General features: G+C 38.1%; 1 protein-coding gene across 5 annotated transcripts in view; it reads left to right on the top strand.

Moving 5' to 3' along the window:
- Positions 1 to 52: 52 nt before the first annotated feature.
- Positions 53 to 23840, top strand: part of ALPK1 (alpha kinase 1) — a 119363-nt gene continuing 95575 nt past the window's right edge. For 2 of the 5 annotated variants that reach the window (XM_072938533.1, XM_072938526.1), the window contains exons 1-2: positions 9121 to 9299; positions 21835 to 21886. The gene's annotated coding sequence lies outside the window, so the exon portion shown is untranslated. Of the gene's footprint in view, positions 575 to 668; positions 850 to 5871; positions 6107 to 6426; positions 6509 to 9120; positions 9300 to 21834; positions 21887 to 23840 lie in introns of those variants that run through there. The other 3 variants (XM_072938544.1, XM_072938539.1, XM_072938547.1) reach the window with 3 other exon arrangements.

The raw sequence follows: 23840 nt of genomic DNA, 5'->3' as shown, positions 1-23840 counted from the left end.
TCCGCCCAGCCCTCGCCCCCTCCCTCCTCCGCGCGGTGACCGCGCCGCCGACGTCGCCCTTCCTGACGAGAAGTCCAGCCGCCTTCTGAGCTCCCAGAACAGGTTTGATGCGTGGTAAGCCGGCGGGGACCCCACCTCCCAAACAAGAGCCCCTCTTCCGAAGAGGATGTGACTTGCGAGCTGGATTTTGAAAAGGGAACAGAATCACTTCAACATTGAGGGCTGCTTCCCACACACACACACTGCAAGTGCTGGCCGGGACCGGGGTCGAGGGACGCGAGGAGTTGAACCTCCCAGTCAAGACAGGTGCCTGGCTCACATTATTCTTATTTAAGCCCCACGGTCGGAAGAGTGGGCCTCCCTTACAGATGAGTAAACTAAGGCCCAGAGAGTGGTTAAGTTTCCGGGCGAGCAACAGCACACGCAGGGCGTGAACTTGCTCCAGGGCTCCTAATCTGCCTCCCAGTGCCGGTGATGCTCTCGTCTGACGCCCAAGCAGTACAGGCGCTTCCTCTCTCGCCCCATCCACCCGAAGGGATTCTTCACTCAACACCCAGGGTCTCGGGTTCCAAAAGTAAGGGCTGGTGCTCGGTACAACGGGAAACTCTCAACCTCAGGAGTCCTTTGTAGCCTAGAGTGAATAAGGTGATACTATTTTTCTGCCTCAGGGAGAAGATCTGGAATGAACTAAAAGGTGCAGGGCACCTACTACAGTAGATATCTAGAAGGAGACAAGACTATGTGAGGAGGAAAAAGGATTGGGCACAGCGGCGAGAGGACAAAGCTTGCAGTGACCGAGGTCATACTGGCCTGCCTATTTCAAGGCTTGGAAACCGCCCACCAATTCTGGTAAATGTCTGATGGAAGCCGCCCATTTGTCTCGGTTCTGTCCTTGACTTCAGGACAGTACTTGTTTATGGGTCTGTTTCACTGGCAATAAAATGACAGTGACGCTTGCTGCTTCACCATCTGATAGAGAGGTTCTGAGAAGGGGTTAAGTATTAAACTCTCGGAGTCAGATATAATCAAGAACCGTAAGCATGAGGAAGGAAGGGTGCATCTGTAAGTAAGGCAGATTCCTATAAGGCTGCAGTTTTGTTCGTTAATCATCAACACTTCCTTCCCTGAGAGAGAGAGAGAGACAGTCACAGTACCTTTTTTTCAGCCAAAGAACCTTAGAGCAGGTGGAAGATAAAACATGCAATTGAACTACACCAGTAAACTCACACAATAAAATATTATTAGAATTGGAGTTTCTGATCTCTAATCTTTAAAATTAGTCTGTGAAAATACTTTATAAACTGCAAAGGACTATTTAAGTAGGTGTTATTAATAACACTAACAGAGAAAATGCAACAACTGCTAAAATTCACGATCTTGAAAACACTATTCCATTTTTCTGTTTCCTTTAAGATAACTTGATTTATAAAATGACCCAGAATGAGACTTAAAGTCCAGATCAGGATCTAATCTGAGTAATGGTTTTCTTCCTCTGACAACTGGTTAAAAACAATGGCCTTAAAACTGAAAATAGTTTTTGGAAGTAACAGCCACAAGTGCACACTTGAAGTTTCTGTTCCTTAAAGGTTTGAGGAGACACTCGACAGTGGCGACATGCTCCTGATGTCAACTATACTACAAAGCTATAGTAATCAAAACAGTGTGGTCCTGGCACAAATACAGACACATAGATCATTGCAACAGAATAGAGTTCAGAAATGAACCCATGCACCTATGATCAATCAATCTATGACAAAGTAGACAAGAATATACAATGGGAGAATGACAGTTTCTTCAATAAGTTGCATTGGGAAAACTGGACAGCTACATACAAAAGAATAAAACTATACCACTTTCTTATACCATATACAAAAATAGACTTAGAATGGATTAAAGACTTAAATGTAAGATCTGAAACCATAAAAGTCCTGGAAGAAAACATAAGCAGTCCACTTCTTTTTTTTGTAATCTAATTTTTTTAAACCTTTTTTATTGAGTTATAGTCAGTTTACAATCTTGTGTCAATTTCCAGGGTAGAGCACAATTTTTCAGTTATACATGAACATACATATATTCATTGTCACATTCTTTTTCACTGTGAGCTACCACAAGATCTTATATATATTTCCTTGTGCTATACAGTATATTCTTGTTTATCTATTCTACATACGCCTGTCAGTATCTACAAATTTTGAACTCCCAGTCTGTCCCTTCACCCCCCACTCCTTGGCAACCACAAGTTTGTATTCTATGTCTATGAGTCTGTTTCTGTTTTGTAGTGGTCCACTTTTTGACACTGGTATTTGCAATATTTGTGTGGGTGTTGGAGGATCTGTCTCCACAGGCAAGGGCAACAAAAGCAAAAATAAACAAATGGGAGTACATCAAACTAAAAAGCTTTTGCAGAGCCAAGGAAATCATCACTAATCAAAAAGGCAACATACTGAATGAGAGAAGATATTTGCAAATAATATGTCCAACAAGGAGTTTATATCCAAAATACACAAAGAATTCATATAACAAATATCAAAGAAACCAGACAGTCCAATTAAAAAATGGGCAGAGGACTTAAACAGATATTCTTCCAAAGAAGATATACAGATGGCCAACAGGCACATGAAAAGATGCTCAACACCACTAATCATCAGGGAAATGCATATCAAAACCACAATGAGATATCACCTCACATCTGTCAGAATGGTTATTATCAAAAAAGGACAACAAGTAACAAGTGTTGGTAAAGATGTGGAGAAAAGTGAATCTTTGTGCACAGTTGGAGGAAATGTAAATTGGTGCAGCCACTATGGAAAACAGTATGGAGCTTCCTCAAAAAATTAAAACTAGAACTACCATATGATTCAAGAATTCTATTCCTGGGTATTGATATGAAGGAAACAAAAACACGAATTTGAAGATATATTCACCCCAATGTTCATTGTAGCATTATTTACAATAACCAAGATACAGAAACAACATAAATGTCCATTGATAGATGAATGGATAAAGAAGAGAAATGAACTCTTTCCATTTATGACAACATGAATGGGCGTAGAGGGTATTATGCTATGTGAAATAAGTCAGACAGAGAAAGATGAATGCTGTATGATTTTACTTATATGTGGAATCTTAAAAAGTGAACAAACAAAATAGAAAAGGACTTACACATACAGAGAACATACTGGTGGTTGTCAGGGGAGGGAGATGGGTAAAATAGGCAAAGGCGATCAAGAGGTACAAACTTCCAGTTATAAAATAAATAAGTCACTACAGGTAATATATAACACAGGGAATATAGTCAATAATATTGTAACGACTTTGTAAGGTGACAGATGGCAACTGGACCTGTGGTGATCATTTCATAATATATAAAAATATTGAATCATTCTTTCATACACTTGGAACTGTTATAGTATTGTAAGTCAATTGTACTTCAATTAAAAAAAGATTTTAAATCAGTAATATCTAAATTAGGCAAAGTAATTTCTAATATGTGCTTTATTTTATTACTGTTTCTGTTTGTGTAAAACCACTAAAAACATTTTTAATAGATTATTTTAGTTTTACTATTGATTTTACTTGTTTTATTGTTACTCAATTTCAAAGTTTAAATAGAGTAACAATAGCGTTTATGGAAAAACATGAACATCATTCATTGAAAATGTCTTTGCTATTTGAAGAAATACAGTAGAACTTTATGTGCTGAAAGTTTACTAGATATTATAGAAAGAGGTTTATAACATATCCTCATCTCAGGCTATGATTTCTCAAAAAAACAAGGGAATTACTAAAAGCGTGTGTGAAAATACTTCAGCCAAAATCACATCAGGCTGAAGAAATGAAGGATTCCTGCATATGCCAACATCACACATGTGCTGATGAGAACACACCTCCCGGAAATAGCTTTTGAGGCCCTTTTATTTGCAGGTTTCCTTTTCAGAGAGGAATAAAATAATTTTAATTTTAGTTTTGATGTGAGTGTGTCATTTTGACAAACCCATTCTTTGATTCTGAAGTTTCGAAAATTGTCTCTTGTGCTCAGAACTGCTGGTGAACTGTTAACATCTTTTAAATTAGACAGAGTGTGGTTAAACTTCTTTCCTGTGAATTTAATGAAGGAAGGCTTTGGATGGCTTTAAAGCTTGGTTAACTTCACTTAATACAGCCAAAGGCTGTGAGTGTTGCTGAGTATAGAAGCTAAATGCTTTCTGGAGGGCTAAAGTATTCCTAGGCTACAAATTTGAGAGATTAAAAAGAACCCTTCAGAGAAATGGTACCCCAAAAGTCAGACCAGAATTGTTTATCAAAGGAAAACAGAAGAAAACACTAGGCATGTATATTACTGATACAAAAGAGAGAGAGATTTACTGTTTGAATTATCAGAGATGAATCATTTAATTTGAAAATAACATGAAATGCCCACAATCCAATGTATTTCTGTCTAGCTTTGAACAATTTGAAATTTCCAAATTGTATTAATGTTTAACAATAAAGTAAAATTCTGTCTTAGCTCTCATATTCAATTGATGGTGCCCCCTTCAGTAACTGTTCGCATTACTATCACCACTCCCACCTCCACAATATGGATTTCAACATAATTTCTAATTCAGGTCTTTCCTTGTTTGGAACTACAGAAATATTTGTCCATGGAAAGAATCCTAAAAACAGTTTTTAGATACTTCCACAAGCCCACGATTAAGCTGATGTACCTGAAAATCTACTGTATTTCACTTATAATAAAAAATAGAGGAAGCTAATTTGTGGAAATACAATCACGTACTATAGGAAAAAATTTAAAAGTATTGCTTGTTTGTGTTGCTTGATGGTAACTGGGTTATATGATACTTGCCTTCTGCTCAATGTACTCTAAGCACCTTGGATACAGATTCATCTAATTCTCCCCTGTCCAGCTCAGATGTTCAGATTTGGAATAACCCAGGAATGCCCCACGTCAGGGCTGATGCTCTCTGCCAACCAGTGAAAACATTCAGAATCTACTGAGATAACTCAGCTCTTTTATCATAATCCCCTAAATGGGGCTCAGGAGAAGGCCCAAAGTGTTGAGATGGAAATGAAGAAAAGCTAGTCTGGACTTCTCTTTCTCCCTGTTCTTGGGGTTAAGCAACTGCAATGGAAACAGTTTAGACGTATGTGGAAAGGTCTGCTGGATGCACCACTAGAGAAAAAACCAAAGTGCAGAACAAAAATGCTACGTTTGTAGGAGAAGAAAAAAGTTTGTAAATGCATGAACTATCTGCAGAGATTCAAGAAATAGAACTGTAATATAGGTTAATCTGAGAAAAAGAATTTGAGAGAGGGCAGAAGGTGGAGGTAGGAGATACATTTCACTGTGTACTTTTTCAAAATGTTTGGATTTTTCTCTCATTTGCATGCATTATGGTTACACACACATTAAAAAAAATTTTTTTAAAGCTTTTTTAGAAAGAACCAAGTGAAAGAAGTCTCCTGAGAGAAAGGTCTCAATGCTTTGATGCCTCAACATTTTTCACATGATGGAGGACTGCAATAAAATCCAGGCCCTTGAGAGAATGATCAGATGGTGAGGAGAAAACTGGAGCCCCCAGAGGCAGGACACCTGGAGGCTGGAGGGAGAGGAGGAGTCAGCCTGTTTTGAGCCATCTGTTCTGCCTCTCCCTGGAGGCAGTTCTGGGGAAGTTGCTGACAGGCAGGACTTTAGGGTGGCCCCCAAGATTCCTACCCCTTGGTGTACACAATTTGTACAATCCCTTGAGTGTGGGCAGAATCTGTGACTGTGATAGGATATCACTCCTGTGACCAGGTTTCTAATCAATTATCTGGGAACTCTAGGGAGATTATCAGGTTGGGCCAGACCGAATCACATGAATCCATAAAAGGGCCAAGCCCTTCAGGAAGTCAGAGACACCACCCCTGCTGGCCTGGAAGCAAACATCCATGTCAAGGACTGCCTACAGAGAAACACATGGCAAGGGACTGTGGTTGACATCTATGAGCTGAGAGTGGTCCCCTGCCAACAGCTACCAAGAAAATGGGAACCTTGGTCCTGTATCTGGAATTCTGTCAACAACTTCCAGCCTTGCCGGAGACCACCCCCCGCCCCAAGCCTCAGGTGAGAACTGCAGCAGTGTTTCTCAGCTAGAATGTGCCCAGATTGCTGTCTGACCAAACACTGAAATTATAAATGGGTGCTGATTTTTGTGTTTTTGTATATCATAGAACCTTTATTACTTTTCCTCTAGATTCTTAAATACTTATAAAATGTCCATGCTCTAGTGACGATATCATTTTATGGACATTTAGAATGTCTTCATTTATACATATTTTACATTTTGTTCGTAGAACAGATAATTTAATGAATGCTGTTTTAAACTGCTAAATTTATGGTAATTTTTATGCAACAATTGAACACCTTTTTGTTGTTGTTGTTAGAGGACACCAACGGGTTATGAGAGACCTCAGTGGATCCTGACCCTGGAAACCCCGGTCATTCTTTGTGAGAGCCAGAGGCTAGGTAAGCAGGAAAAGAAGGGCCAGTTTTGGGGGGTGCATTGTTTCTGCCTGTTTCATATCCTTCAAACCAAGTAGGCTAATCTTTGCCTCACTGAATCTAAACTTTGTCATATAGTATTCATTTTCAGTAAAAATTAATTAATTAATTAATCAATTTTTTTAAAAAACCCCACAAGCCCCAAAACCTTCTTTGATATTATATTTAAGTATTTAGGTTTCATTTGTTAATGCTTCTCCATTAATTTTTAAAACATAATAGATTACTAGCATCCTAACAAATAACAACTTTTTATACTGCTGAGAAGACCCACATTATTTAATTTAAAACACAATCATTTCATTTTCTTATAAAATAAGTCTTTCCTCAGAAAAAATGCCATACCTGGAATAAGTTCTCCTTCTATCCTCCATCTCAGGTTCTTTCTTTATGTTTACCATCATTGTGCTGACAGCTACAGGTGTAATTCTAAGAAGAAATTTCCGGAATGACATTCTGGCCATTATCCCCATAGAAATATCACTATTCCCAGCTTTTCTGGCTTCAAGTTTATAATATAATTAGTGATACAATAAAAGGGTTAAGCTGGTCTTGAGATCATCTTGCTCCAACACTGAAGCCCTTTGGAAGGAATGTAACCTCCTCCAAAAATAGGCTCCACCTGAATATTTTATTTAGTCTAGGCTTAGATGGAGAGTCCCTTTCTACTCTACTTATTTACTAGGATTTTAGAAATATGCCATCTGCCTTCTGCCACCACTCCACTGAGTTTGTTCTTTTAAAGCTGTACTTGACCTACTTGCCGAGCCAACGGACACTTCTCTGTCCCCATCCTCCTTCACTTCTCTGCATCAGTTAGTCCTGTTGACCCCTGCCTCTTCACTGAAATATGGCCCACCCATCCATCACTTCCCCCTACCTGGCTTTCAGGATGATAGGTGTCTCGGTACCCTTTTCTCTCTTTCCATTCCCAAGTATCCAGTGCCCTTTTTATAGGCTCTAGAATATTTAGTCCCTTCCCCCAAGCACTGAGTTTCTAACATTTTTGCTCATTTACCCTCAGACAGAATTTTACAAAAACAATAACTCTCTTACACATTTTTAAGTTGATACTCATTTTATCATCACTTTAAATGGTTGCAAAGGATCCAAGTCAGATGTTTAAAAACTCTTTTAGAAGTATCCAATGAAAATTATATATACTAATGATTTGATGCCCCCGTCATCCACTTAAAAACACATGTACAAGTTTAACAATTAGAAGTTTATGTTATTTATCTCCTTAAACTTTTATTCCACTTTCTCCATAGAATTTTCTTTTAATATTAATAGTTTACATGATTAAAAGTTTTTTCATCATACTTCTTTATAATAAAGACATGTGGATATTGAAATTTTAAAAATTTATTTCTTCTTGCCATAGACTCTAAGTATTAATTTTTTAAATATTGAGTTATACAGTATAATTATTATGAATTTATAATTGATTAGAAAGAAAAATAAATGATATATTTTGGTGAATAATTATTAAACAGAATAAACTTTTATGGAAAATGCATTTCTCAATGAGATTTATGGGGTTTTAAAAAATTGTTCATGGTTGAATGTTACTGAAAGAATAAACCAGTATTCTATTTTAAAAAAATACATACAAAGAAAACTCTTTACATGCATAAAAGGAGACAGAAAGAGTTTTGTTATACTAATATCATTTGGTTATCTCAACTTCTTCTAAGGTCATATATTAAGAATTACATAGTGATCTATCATAAAAATTTTAAGTGATCTAAATACTATTTAGTACTTGAAATACTAAGTGGCTGAATAATTAAGTATTTCTTTTTCCTATTTTGTGGGGAAGTAGAGTTAGAAACCACCAGACTTGCCCAAGGACTTATTACTCAGTTATTAGAGTCATTCACTTTCTCATTTTTGGAGAAATATACCAGAAGGCTTTACCAAGACTAATCAAATTACTGCTAATGAAATCTCTTACTCCTTCACCCCAGAGGACACTTCTTTAACCCAGTAGGCACAGAAAGGACAGAGAACGTTAAAATACTGTTGACTTCAGTAACTTTTCCGATGAAATGTTGTTAGACATTTAAAGAAATCTTTTCATGTACTTCTGATTTTTTTTGTCAAAATCTGGAGCCGCAGATTTAGATTGAAGGGAGGTGTCCACTATGTAACACAGTTAGACACTCCTTAGCAATCAGCCCAACGAGATTTTCTATGAGAAAAATTCTAACTTCACTTTTCCATTCAAAAAAACTTGGTAATACAGGTGTTCTTGTGACAAGCAGCTAAATTCTGGCACAGTAATTCTGAAATAGATCGAGCGCTGAATAGAGCCATAACATTTTAGTTTGTCTTTTGACAACAAATAAGAAACAGTATCATGTTCATTGTTTCCTACTTCCTACTGACATTCTCTTCCCTCGGCTCTCTGGGCACTGGCTCTCCATTCTGATTTAGTCCAAATAGGGCATTTTCTTGCACTTTCTTTAGAAGAAGGAACTTTTCTGTAGTAATACAACTCCCAGAATACCTTTCACCACCACAGTTCCTAAAGGGGCGTGTCTTATGGTGCAGAACCGCTGAAAGTCCCGGGGTTGAATTGCACAACCAAGTTCTGAGACAATAGCAGGCTGTTTTCTTTCAAAGTCCTACTTCCTGAAATGGAGGCTGTTTATGAGAAACAGTTTATTTCAGGGAGGTTGTGCTATAATTAACTTTTTTTAGAGTTAGGTTTACTGATTTCAGAGTATTTTTCCTCTTCTTCAAGATAAAGGTGAGTATCAGCCTTTTAATGACAAAACGCAGTAGATGGGGGTGCAAAAGATGGCATAATTTTTAAGGAAATATTTTCTTAAATTGTCAGCCCGTTTCCACCTCCTGTTCTCGCCTACATTTAAATAAGTTTAGAGCTCCAGGAAGAATATTTGCATTTCTAAAAACTCCTCAGATTGGAGAAGGGAGGAGGGCGGTGAAGGACTACCTAAGCAGTAAAGTTACATTATTGGGAAGTGGAGAAAAGAAACCATTTTTTTTTAAGGTTTTAATAATAAAGTTCTCATGTCATGGAGCTTGCTAGAGCTGCTATTGGACATCTGGCTTTATTTATCTCTTAATCAAGATGTTTGATTAAAAGAGTTGGCATTACTTATTTGAAAATTTAACCCCAGGATATTTGCCTGGAGTTCACAGGTGGTGATAACAGAAGCTATCACTTTTATGATGGGCTCAATAATTTTGCCAAGAAACAGATAGATAGGCTCTTAGAATCACTTTTCTCATTTGGAAAGAACTGGCCGGAATTCTGGATGTGGAGAAGTGTTATATAGAGAGAAAATATCTAGGAAAACTTTGTGTTTCTATTTTAAAAAGTCCTTTCATTAACCAGTTTTAGCATTTAAAGTTAAGACTCTAGATGACTTAGGAAAGCCATAGCTTAAATCCTTCACAATTGTTTGGAATTTGCAGGTGGATAAGGGTACAAAGAGAGGCAGGATCAGATAGCAGGGTACTTATGTCACAACATAATGGCACCTCTGTTTGTAATATTTGCTTCTATCTCCCTCTTCCTTTTCTTTTTACTTCATAAAACTAATACTCTTATGAAAAACAGTATCTGCTTTTGGTTGGCTAATACCTCCTTGTTAAGAACATTTTTAATTCATTACATGTAATCACTGTTGCTGGACGAGTCTATGCATAACGCTTCAGCATGGTCTCCACACCCTTCTGTTTCTCCTCTTTCCTCCTTGACCTCCAATTCAATTGAAATAAAAAGAGCATTATAACTATACCACAGAAGCTGTGCACCCCTAGGGGTAGGTGGTGTGTCAGCAGATTACATGTCTGTACAATGTGCATTACTTTGGGCAGTAGTGGGTGTAGGCTAATATACCACTTCGAAGACACACCAGGCCTTAACACCTGCCAAATCAAGTCTTTACACCCACTGACCAAAATAATTTACTTCTGCCTTCCCTCCTCTTCCATCCAAATCCTGTCAACCTGCAGCCTGAAGAGAAACAAAGTACTTAACACTATTCTAATAATTATTTACTCTTCATCTCAAATGTCTTTTTGAGTCTGAGATTAATTCTTCAAATTCTTCCCCTCACAAGACACCAGAATCTTAGACTATCCACTTGCGTGAGTAGGGAGCCAATAATTACTTTAAACTTTAAAAAAAAAATTTAATTAAAAAAGTCATATGTAAATTATGATGGATATTATAAATCTCACATAAAATAATACTGTTTAATGAGCATGACTGACTTAAGAAACCATCTCCCCTGAAGTGCTATGTGATCTAAATACGCATTTCAAAATATTTCTAAACTTCCATAGCTTTACCCATTCTAAAATAATTTCACTGATCCCTTTCCCAGAACACAACACATGTACTACTTTTACTGTCCCTTAATCTGTTTCAGGGAATAATGGCTTTTCAAAATAAAATCCTCATTGTAAATGCCTTTCTTTTCTGAAATGTTGTGTCTATGAGTTGAAGAATTTTAACAGGAATGTGCATTCAAGCTTTTGGTGTAAACTCATTCCATATTTCTGCTGTTGTATTTGTTGCCTCCATATGGGGGACTCTGTTTCTTGTTATTGACAGTGACATCTACCATTGCAGGATGTTGTGATTTACTTTGTTTATAGAGTTCTGTGGGATAGACCAATTTAAAAGTAAGAATATTATCTGATGTCATCATTCTTCTATGTCTGAAGAACAGAAAGAGATGATCATAGCTTAAATATCAGTTACATATTAATTTAATTTTCCCAAAGTATGGTGTACAAACTATTAATTTTAGGTGGCACATGTTCAAACTTTGAAAATTAGAGTTATGCTTAGTTTAATGTGCATTAAAAATATAATTAGCTTTTAAAGTCTGATTTCATGCATAATACTGCTCAGGCAGCTGTTAAGTAAAAATAAAGCGAGCCAATTTACTATTGCCTTTAAGGGAATGATTAAATAAATACTATTACAGATAATGTGGAGATATGGTAAAGACAGTGAAGGTAGCATGTGAATGACTGAAGTTTTGGAAATACTGCCCTAAAGTGTTTGAGAAGTGGATATTTTGTAAACCAGTGCAGTATCTATGAACTTCACTGGTCATTGGTGACAGAGCTCAACTGGTAACACTGTTACGGAAACGACAGGCCAGCCAAGAAACAAGCACCACTTGGAGGGTTGGAGTACTCAGATGTATTACGCCGGCGGGCTCAGAGGGGCTTCTGCTCCAAAGCTCTGAGCACCTCCAAGATGTGCACATGAGGTTTTATAGGGTAATACAAGCTTGGGGTATTCGGCCAATAGGCATGGAACAGCTTTAGCATCATCATTATCACAAAAGTGGAGGCAGGGAGGCAGCAAACCAACATTCCAAAGCCAGATATATATCTTTGAAAATCCAGCCGGCTAGCAAAAAACATGAACAGCAAACCAACACTAATTAACTTAAATTTACAAGTTAGTCCAGCAGAACTCAGATCAGTATTCTAATACTTAGATTTGTGAATTATCTTGTTAGCCCAGCCCAGCCTCTCCTTCGTATTCCTAGACTTGTGAGTTATCTTGTTAGACCAGCCCAGTTTTTCCTTCACAACACAATCTGTTGAATTTCCTAATTATAGATATACACAGTATTTGATTAAAAATGTCTTATCAAACTTTATTAGACCAGCAGTCCTCATGAAATGTCATAAAATTAAAGGGATGCATAAGATAGCTAATATTTTTTGGAATAAGAATTATAAAGAAGGTGAATTTCCCAGAGTAAGCACTGTAGCTCCATTCTGCCCATTTCACGGAGACGCTACTATCTCTAAAGTGGGGGTGGGGTTGGGGCTGAAGGGTGGGCGTTGGGGAGGGGATAGCAAACATCATCTAGGTCCAGGGCCATTAACATATTCTGATATGTGCTGTTGGCCATTAAAATGGTCATATTGGTCATTTCTTTTGGGAAATTCATTCTAGGGAGGAAATAATTCAAAATATAGAGAAAATTCACAAAGATGTTCATCATAAAGTTATTTTTAATAACTAAGAATTGTGAGCGTTCTTACAAAGGGAAAAGGTTAAGCAAAATGATGGATGAAGACGAGTAGCAGTGTAGAAAATGCTAAGTGAAAAATAGATTTAGTATTGATTAACTATTGTAACTGCCTAACACACATATAAAATGGTGTAGATATGAATTTACAAATATTCTAAGAGTGTTGTTTTATAGTGGTATATTAATTGTTCCTTTTTCTCCCTTTTCTCTATTACTGTGTTTTTAATATGATATTTTTATATTGGCTTTTTATATTACTATATAATATAGTTATTACTATATATATAATTACTTTTTTAAGAAAACAGAATGCATTAAACCATGCTGCTAAACAGTAAGTAAAACTGTGCAGTCTTTGGAAAGTAAGACTTTACCTTCTCTTTATTTGACGTACAAGTAACTTCCTATTTGAAAGAAGAGGGGATTGACTCAGGGCCGGAACAAGCATGTGTGGCAGAACCACAGAACGTAGGAGGAATTACCAATTGGAACACTTCTAGTTGATTTTCTCGTGCTGCTTGTGCTTTACTTGATTGCTTCCGTGGCAATCATAGTTTTATTGCACTCAGCTTATTCTTCTGTTTTGAAGAAAAGAAAAAAAGGGAAGGAATGGGGAAGAGGAGCTTTACCTGATGTATGTGCTAATAGCTTCTTAGCTAGTTTCTTGTTCTTATGGATTCCCATAACCTAGATTCATGGATTTATGTCTGCACATATTGTACTTAGGTTCAATTTTGCCACATCACTGTATATACTCCTATTGCACCTCAGAGTTTATTGTATCATTGGCTTACCCAGGAAGCTCTGCTTAGAATCTTAACTTCAGCCCAGCTAGTTACTATGGTATATTCTCCATTGGTGCATAATAAAGCACCAAAAAACCTACAAAATTGCCAGCGAAAGTCTTATCTATTTATAATTGTCGTTCTTTTCTGTAAAAAAAAAAAGTTTAGACCCTCATCATGTTTCTGATGTCTGATGTGCATTTCCAAAAGTTATTTGATAAGAAATACTAGAAGCTGTTTGAACCGAGATTCCCTGCTACCCCGCAACTCCCCTCTTCCCAAGTGGGCAAGAGAAACTATAGGCAGATATGAGGAATTAGGTCGAGGCTTTCCAAGGCGCAGCTTGCCAGGCAGCTGAGAAGCAATCAGAAATACCCTTATCCTGTTAATTCTGGGCACGCAGGCTCCAGACTCTTAATGCAGATGAGGGAAAGCACCTCATCTTCCTTCCTCTCCTCAGGACCTTCCTGAGGGCACATTCTTTGAATATATTTCCATTAAGTAAAATGACCTCTCATCACCTTGTCCAAATCCAAAGGCCACTTTTTAGACTTCATCTTTTTCTTTCTCTTTGCAGTGTTGGCACTGTTGACTCCTCTAAATTCGCTGCTTTGATTTTCGTTATCACCACGCACTTCTGACTTTTCTCTGACATCTCTGGCTGCACTTCCCTTTTTCTGTTTCTCTGCCCACTTCATGCACTGCGTTCTGCTCTCTGCCTCCTTTCTCTCACTGTGTGTTCACCTTGGGTGAAGTATGTCGCTGCACTACACCAATACACACCAGGATACTGAAGGCTGGGTCTTTCCTCTCCCCGAGTTCCCAACTCTTGTATCCAGATGTAAACATCTATCTACTACCAAACATCTCTCTCCTGCATCCTACAGGCATCTCACATGAAACATTTTCCACATTGGACTCATCATTTACCACCTCCATCATTATTTTTATGTTGACATCTGGCACTAAATTCATCCAGCTGCTCAGCTAAACACTTGGGAGCCACTCTAGATTCCTTACTTCTTTACCAAGTATATCTAATCAATTTTGAAGTCGTGTTGATTCCATTCCCTAACTATCTCTGGAAACCACCCGTATCTGTCTATTCTTGCTTCAGGCCCTCGACATTTTGCACCATATCCTGATCTCCTCAAGTCCTCAGCCTCTAGTCTGCCTGCAGGGTGGTGTTTGAGCAGTTTGTATTGGCTCATGTCTGTCAGGGGCTTGTATGTCAATAGCCCTCATGATCTACCATCTGCATACTTCTCCAGCCCCACTTTTCATTCTGCTTTAATATTCCAGATGACTCTAAACTGCAGTAACACTCCGCCACTCATTCTGAACCAGACTTGACCTGCTGTACTCTGTATCACCAGTCCTGCTTCCCCTTCCCAGAAGACCATTTCCTTCTTTTGTGAGCTACTTTTTTTGAAAGATCCAATTCAAGCATCACTTCCTCTGGGAAATTTGACTGACATCACTGCTCTCTCTCAAAGCAGATAGTCACTTTCTCCTGTTGAATTAGGCATTTCTTAGAACCCAGAGCATTCCTCTACCCCTGAACTTCCGAATTTACTGCAGTAAATTGTAATGCTTTCTTCTTCTCCTTCTCCTTCTTCTTTTTGTCTCTATCCACAGTTAACTCTTTTTTGAGGACAAAGACCTCATCTTTAACTTTGAATTCCAAGTACCTAGCCCAAATGTATAACACATTATAGGTGCCCAATGCAGGTTTGCTAAATAAATAAAATTTCATGGATCCCTACTCTGCTGCCCTATTTCTTTTCTTTAAATGAGACTTATCATTACCTAAAGCACTCTAGCTCACAAAGGAAATAATTTTTCCCAAGTAGTAAATAAAAAAACAGATCCATCAACTCAACGCTTGAAGAATAAAACATCTGTTTTATTCACATGCATGTAGTGATATCTACACAACTAGTGACAGTAGAAGGTTGTAACATTTGAGACATTTTGGACCCGGTCAGATGCCTCTTCTGACTTGGTATTATTTGATAAAACCACATATCCTGAATTCTTGTTCTGCTTAAATATTCTTAAAGATTTCCCAAAGGAGTACCCTATATTCTGTATCAACAGGCTCACATTTTAAAGCAGTTTGTCCACAGCATGGCCAAGTTTGTGCTTTTGCACTAGTAGGTTTTTTGGGCTTTTTAAGATTTTACTGTCTGTTCAGAATAACATCTGTCTGGGCTACCTTTATCAAGTGTGAGTGAGACCCTCCAGTATGGGATGATCTTGATCTGATGAACTGACTGCCTCTTTAGAATCAGCTTTGTCCCTTCTTGGCTGTACGACCACAACCAAGTCACCTAATCACTGTAGGCCTCAATTTTCTCATAGCTGACGTAAGCATAACTTTTAATTATGTCTTACTGCTGTTATGAGAATCAAATGAGTTGATACCCGGGCCCTGCGACAGTGCCTAGAACAGCAGCACTAGCTGTTATTAAGCTCAGTGGAGGCTGCGTAGGCTGGCACTGGGCTTCAGCTACTTGCTGCTAAATTTTGACAGCATTACAGACTCATAAATTTGGAAGGGACTTTAGACGCCTTAGCAAACCCCCCTAATTTTAGAGCTGAGGAAATTGAGGTCTAGCACGGAGAGGTGATCTGCCTAAATGCACACAACTGGTTTGTGACGGAACCAGCATCTCCTAGGGCGTGATCAATGCAAAGAGCAGGCACCTGGGAGCAAGAGCCTTACTGTGTGATCGGGATCCAGCAGAAGTGGATAGATGAGAGTTCAGGGAACTCATGAACAGGCAGTATTTAAAGATCTAAGAAGCCAAGGAAGCAGGTCTCTCCTACCCACCATAAATGACACTCTCAAACTGTTCACCAATGCTAAGTACAGTTAATAATAACAACTTAAGTATTTATTATTCATTAATGCATATTTATTGAGCATAGCCTGTGTGCTAGTCCTCCCTTACCTATGGTTTTGTTTCCCATGGTTTTAGTTACCCTCTATCCAGAAATATTACATGAAAAATTCCAGAAATAAACAATTCCTAGGTTTTAAATCATGAGCCCTTCTGAGTAGCTGTGATGAAATCTCGCGCGTTCTGGCTTTGTCCCTGGAGAGGAGACCGGTCTCTGTCCAGCTCCGCCCTCCCGCCCATTAGTCACTTAGCAGCCATCTTTGTTCATCAGATCGCAGCGCTGCCTTCAGGTCACCCTTATTTTACTTAATAATGGCCCCAAATAGCCAGAGGAGTGATGTTGGCAATTCGGATATGCCAAAGAGAAGCTGTAAAGTGTTTCCTTTACATAAGGTGGTGAAAGTTCTTGACTTAATAAGGAAGGAAAAATATTGTATGCTGAGTTTGTTAAGATCTACGGTAAGAACGAATCCTCTATTTGTGAATTTGTGATGAGGGAAAATGAAATTCATGCTAGTTTTGCTGTTGCATCTCACACTGCTAATGTTTTGGCCACAATGGCTGCTGTGTGTGTTTTAAAATAGAAAGGTGTTTAATTTGTACAGTAAGATATTTGAGAGAGACCGAGACAGAGAAAGATCATATTCATGTAACTTTTAGTACAGTTTATTGTTATAATTGTTCTATTTTATTGTGAGTTGTTGTTAATCTCTTACTGTGTCTAATATAAATTAAACTTTATCATAGGTATGTATGTAGGGTGTATATAGGGTTTGGTACTATCGACAAAAATTCAGTTGGCAATCAAGTTAAGAAATCCTTCTTAGTGTCAGAAGAAAGGTCAGAAAAAAGATCTTTGCAGTCTAGCAGGCGTTCCCACCTTTGAAGGGTCTGGTTAGTGTGCAGTGCGTATAAACATTGCACATTAATGGGGAAGGGACAAGGCCCAAATGGACAAAGAGAGAGTATTTTATGCTTAAATTTTCTTGTCCTGCCTTAAAATATAAATTTTATTTCATGACTACTATCCACGATTTCAGGCATCCACTGGAGTGTCTTAGAACCTATCTCCCGTAGATAAGGGGAGACTACTGTACGTCAGTCTTCTTGCTACAAGGCTTATTTACATTATCTTATTTAATACTCAATACAGTTTTGTGAGTCAGGTACTACCATTAATAGTATTTGCTTAATAAATGACAATAAATTATGTCCACCGCTTTTACCATAAGCTATTACCATGACTGTTTCTCTACCTCATGCAATACACATCCTCCACCTCTAATTCCAACCATTTACTAGAGCTATGCCAATCATCTCTTCTCATCTCCTTTTATTACCTGGAGGAGGGGAATAAGAGTTACCTCAGTTCTTAGTCACCCCCCAAAAATGAATTTTTAATGAGAGACAGAAAGCATGATATAAACAAGACTTTATTAATAAAGCAAAATGATAATAAAATATAGTACACTCCCCAGAATTGGGAGCGGGCCAACCCAAGAGAGGAAAAATGATGCTGCTCCTTTGTTTTTCCTGTTTTTATATCCTGGCTTAGGGGGCTTTTTTGTGTGTGTGTGATTGACTGATTCACGGCTCAGGTTCTTTGAGTGCTCATGATGACTGACAGCTCAGGTTCCTTGTGCTCAGGCACGCCCATCTCTTTTAGGCATGTTCTTACCCATGATGCACACGGAAACCCACGGGAGAGGCTCAAACTGCAATGTTAATTATATTATAATGAGCATTGGGTCAAGTTAAGCCGGGTCCTCCTCTCTATTGTGCAGCTGCAGCATTGGATCCTAGCCGGCTTCTTTGCTGGCCTCATTTAGAGAAAGTAAACATTTTTGGAGCCCCTTATCCTGAGTGCAGGTATGCTGTTATTTTCTGGGTTGCTTCTTCCCCCTTCCTCTCCTCCTGCCCGGTGCTCATTTCTGTCTCGCTGCCTAACACTTTGAGTTGGATGACGTACCTGCCAGACTTTCCTCAGTACCTACAGCTCAGTACCTACGTGTCTGTCCTTCAGTGTGCCTAACTGACTTGAACACGTAACTCCAGACAAGGTTCCGGCCTTACTCCAGTCTTTTCCATTCTGCTATTAACTGCACCATGCCTGCCCTCCATGTGACAGGAGAGACCTTTCTCTAGAAGAGGTTTAATAAAGGTTAACATTCACTGATGAGGGGTTGGCCGTTGGGACTAGTCACTGTGTCAGGTGGAATGTGAGGCCGGCAGAGTGGTGAGGATGTCTAGTTCTAAAGCAAGGCTGGAAGAAAACCAGAAGATAACACACGCAGAAACAATGCCTAAGTTAGCCACAGGACTGAGTGAAAGGAAGCACCACCAAAATATGAACAGTGTCACAATGTTTTGTTAAATCACTTCTGAATATATGTGGGCATCGGAATTGAGAGCCAAGAATCAGGCTGCTCAGTTATAGTCAAAGAATACTTAGTTATTAACTTAGTAAGTTTTAAAAATTACACACTTTTAGTAAATTCCTTATAAATATTGTAACTGTGCAGAAACAATGATATCAAAATATGGTGCTTATTTTTTAGTGGGACCATGGGTAATTCTTATTTTCTTTTTTACCGTATTTTTCCTCCATATTTTCTACAATCACAGTGTTTTCTCTCGTAATAATTAAATGTTTAAAAAATCTAAATTCTTAGAAAAATATATCAGAGATAAATAACTATGGCACAATCTTCAAGGCTTTTATGATTTAAATACTTCTTGATCGAAGCCTACGGGGAAGCATCCAGTAAGCTGGTAACGCCTCTCACTTGCAAACCAGTAGCCACTGTGAATGAAAAAGGAAGTCAGAGTGAAAGAACAGAAAAGCATTGCTTATTGTGCAACAGATAGATTTCAGAAGTTCCACAGTGTCTCAACATAATAATCCCCCCAAGTCACCTTAGAGGAAAAGCTTTTAAGTGCAACTGCACAGGTACAAAGTGAGAGGCTGAGTGGACATGAGGAGTTCCCCTGGCCAAAGTTTCCCCAAATGATATGCCCCTTCAGGTTACCCCATCTGCTGCCACTCAGCCTCTTCTAAATGCACAGCTCATCTAAGAGCTGGCCTTTCATTTCACATTCCTGGGAAGGTGGAGTCATTAACTGAGGCAGATCAAAAGTTCAATATGGACATGTTGAGAATGTGATGCTTATTGGATATCCAAGTACAGACATCAAATAAACAGTTGAATATATACTTATGAAAAGTTCAAGAGAGAGGTTTGGACTGGAGATAGAAATTAGATGATTGTCAACCAGTAAAACCGTGGACTGAATGAAATCACCAAGGAGTGGGTTTAGATGGAGAAGAGAGGGGCGGGGCAGAGACTGAGTCGTTGCACGTTCCTACATGATGGTGCCTAGGAGAAGAGAGCCAACCAAAAATGTTGAGGAGTCATCAGTGAGTTGGAAGGAAAACCAGAAAAGTGTGGTGTCTTAGAGGGTGTTAGAGGAGGAAGGGTCTGTGTCACATGCTGTTGGCAGCTCAGCTAAGATGAGGAGTGAGAGCTGACCATTGGATTTATGTATGTGGAGCTTATCAGTGACGGTGACCAGGGCGATTTCAGTGGAGTGATGGAACAGAAGTCTGAGTGGAGTGCATTTAAGAGAGAATGGGAAAAGACAGGTTGAACGCTCTAGTAGGGGCAAGTCTTTCAAGGACTTTTGTTGCAAAGGGCAATAGCTACTAACAAGAGACTTTTCTTCTAAGATGGAGAAAATTATGGCTTGTTTGTACCCTGATAGGCACAAGCAAGTGAAGAGCAAAAGCTTAAGGATGTAAGAAACAGAGAGAGAGAGAGAAAAGCAGCATCAGTGTGCTTGAGTAGAGAGAGGAGTTGGAATTGTTGTGTGTGGGGTGATTGGTTTTAGATAAAAGAATGGGTGATTCATCTGACAGCAGGTGGGAAGGCAGAGTATGGGGTGCAGCTGCTGTTAGATTGGTAGAGGAGGTGAGAGTCCATCGAAGTCCTCTTCTGTTTGCTGAGAGTGAGGGTAGAGGAGGAGAGGAGAGAAAGTGTGAATAGGCACCTAAGAGATTGGAAGGTGAATGGACCCCAGGAGTGCAGTGCGATTGCCCAGCAGCATTAATGGTTGAGGTTCAGAGCAGAAATTTTAAGTGAGAACAGGTGGCACGGTTATGTCCCTCCCCCCCAGCATTGCTTAGTTGTGTTAAAGTTGGATTTAACTAGAGTTGTGATTTTGACGTGCAGATATTAAAAATGAAGTCAAAAGTGTACGCCGGTGATGATTATCATGGTTGACCATGGAAATGAAGATGAATAAAGAGAAGAGAGAGGACTGCAAGGGGTTGAGTGTCCATGGGAAGGTGGTAGGGTCAGTGGATTAGAAATCCCGGTGGAATTTTAGGATTGTTGGATTTGGGAAACTCAAAAGGGACAAGATGGATGGCAGTAGCAGAGAGTGGGATACATAAACTTGGAAGTATGGAAGAGTAGTTGTTTTTGGTAATGACGAAGTCTATGCTGAATGACCTTTAGAATGAATGCCTAAGGGTGGGTGAAGGACAAGATCTTTGAAGAAAAGATTTCAAGGAACTCAGAGTCCCTTAATCATTATATAATTGAAATCTCCAAGAATAGAAATGTTTTGGAAAGAGTAGCAATGATCCAGAAATTAAATGCCTTCAGAGTTGGCAGTTGACAGCAACAATGAAGGGCGGTGAGTGACAACATGAGAGTCAAAGCTGGGAGGAGGAGTGTGCAGACTGAACAAGGGAGGAGAAAGTAAAGTCCAAAGTGGCAATAAAGGACAGGAGACTGCTTATCCAGAACTGGTGGTTCAGAGATGACAGGAGCATAAGATGACCCTGGAGAGATTTTTCAGGCTGGTTGAAAGATGTACAGCACTATAAAATGTAGTATACTCCCATTTTTAACATATAAAAAAGTAGTGGTGGTTATTGCAAACTCTCTTAGCAAATTTTTTGTGTAAATAACCAGGGGGATTCCTTCTCTCTGGCAAGCCATGAAAGTAATATATAGATTTTTTTTTAAGTCAGTGAATGAAAGTTTCAGAACTTCAAGAGACAAAATATCATCCAGAAGGGTTTTTCAACAAAGGCTTTTTATTTCCCGCATAACAAAATTATCAGATAGTACCACCCCTAATAGTTTAGACCAATAGTGAGGTTTCTCTCCTTCATGCTTGAACTGTTTCAAAAGTCTAAGGAGAGATTTGAAACCCCCTCTTTTAAGGGAATGGGGGGAAAAGACCAAAAGAGATTTGTACCCCATCAGACACTTTGGACAGGATCTGGTCTTCCTTGACGTGATATTCCACCTCCTTGTGTATCGAAAGTGAAGATCAGTGATGACCAATTGTAACTTCACTCTCATTGTGGACACAGGAACGTGAGTTCCTCTTTTACCTGGATGTTTCAGGTGGCAAGCATGCAACAATGCCTGTGACATAATGCAGGAAATAAGGAGTAGAGATTATTTCTTACTCTGTTTATACTTTTATTATAACAAAGACTTCTGTGTTTAACTTTTTGTTGTTGTTTTTTTCTTACCTAGAAAGTTCTTCTAAATCAGAAATGGATTGAAGTCTAATAAACACAGATTTGAGGTGAGTTTTCATATGAAACATTTCAGTTCAGCTCTTTTTTCCTAATGATGTAGCTATACATAGTTGTCGTAGAAAATACGAAAAGGGGAAAATAATCAAAAAATATTACTTAGAGGCAAAGATTCTTAATATTTTGGTGTATTTCCTTCTGATTATTTTTAAGTTATTTCCTTAAATTGTGATCAAATAACATAAAATTTACTTTTGTAACTATTTTTAAGTGTACAGTTTAGTGGTGTTAATTTACATTCGCATTGTTGTACTACCATCACTCCCGTCCATCCATGGAATTCTTTTCATCATGCAAAACGGCAATTGTGTACCTTTAAACAGTCACTTATCATTCTCTCCTCTCCCCATCCCTGGCAATCACATTCCACTTTCTGTCTCTGTGAATTTGACAACTCTTGGTACCTCATGTGAGTAGAATCATGCAATAGTTGTCCTTTTGTGATTGGCTTATTTCACTTAGTGTAATCTCCTCAAAGTTAATCCATGTTGTAGCAGTTGCCAACATTCTCTTTTTAAGGCTGAATAATATTCTGTTGTATGTATATACTACGTTTTGTTTATGCACTTATGCACTTATCTGTTGATGGACACATAGGTTGTTTCCACCTTTTTTGGCTATTGAAAATAGTGCTGTCTGCAGTCACTATGGAGAACAGTATGGAGATTCCTTAAAAAAACTAAAACTAGAGTTGCCATATGATCTAGAAATCCCACTCCTGGGCATATGTCTGGAGAAAACTCCAAATGAAACATGCACCCCAGTGTTCTTGCAGCCCTATTTACAATAGCCAAGACATAGAAACCACCTAAGTGTCCATTGACAGGTGAATGGATAAAGAAATTGTGGTATATATATATATATATATATATAAGAAATATATATATATATATAATATATATAACATATAACATATATATATATATAATATATATAATGGAATACTACTCAGCCATAAAAAGAATGAAATAATGCCATTTGCAGCAACATGAGTGAAACTAGAGATTATCATACTAAGTGAAGTAAGTCAGACAGAAAAAGAGAAATATCATACAATATCACTATACATGTGGAATTGAAAAAAATGATACAAATGAACTTATTTACAAAACAGAAATAGTCTCACAGACAGAAAACAAACTTATGGTTACCAAAGAGGAAAGGAGGGTGAAGGATAAATTAGGAGTTTGGGATTAACATCTATATACTAGTATACATAAAATAGATAAATAACAAGGACCTACTGTATGGCACAGGGAACTATAGTACATATCTTGTAATAACCTATAATGGAAAAGAATCTGGAAAAGAATATATATATGTATATGTATAATTAAATTACTTTGCTGTGCACCTGAAAGTAATATAACATTGTAAATCAACTTTACTTCAATTAAAAAAAAAACTTTAAAAGCCTGAGAAAAAAAGAAAATAATTTGAAAAAGAATAGATTTATATATACGTATAACTGAATCACTTTGCTATATACCTGAAACATTGTAAAGGAACTATACTTCAACAAAAAATGAAAAAAAAGTTATTCACAAATAATAGACACACACAAAGAAAGAAGAAAATATTGCTGTTATGAACATGGTGTACAGCTATCTTTTCAAGTCCTTGTTTCAGTTATACTCAGAAATGAAATTGCTGGATCATATGATTATTCTATTTTTAATTTTTTGAGGAGCCACTATACTGTTTCTCATAGCAGCTGCACCATTTTATATTCCCACCAAGAGTGTACTAGGGTTCCAGTTTCTACACATCCTGGTCAACACTTTTTCTGTACCTTTTTTTTTTTTCATAGTAGCCATCCTAATAAATGTGAGGTGGTATCTCATTCTGATTTAATTTTTATCCCCTTAATGATTAGTGATGTTGAGTATCTTTACATACGCTTATTGGTCACTTGTATATCTTCTTTGAAGGAATGTTCCAGTG

This window comes from Vicugna pacos, chromosome 2 (genome assembly GCF_048564905.1).
Source record: "Vicugna pacos chromosome 2, VicPac4, whole genome shotgun sequence".
Taxonomy (NCBI): domain Eukaryota; kingdom Metazoa; phylum Chordata; class Mammalia; order Artiodactyla; family Camelidae; genus Vicugna; species Vicugna pacos.
Note: the sequence above shows the minus strand (reverse complement) of the source record. Positions and strands in the feature narration are given on the sequence as shown.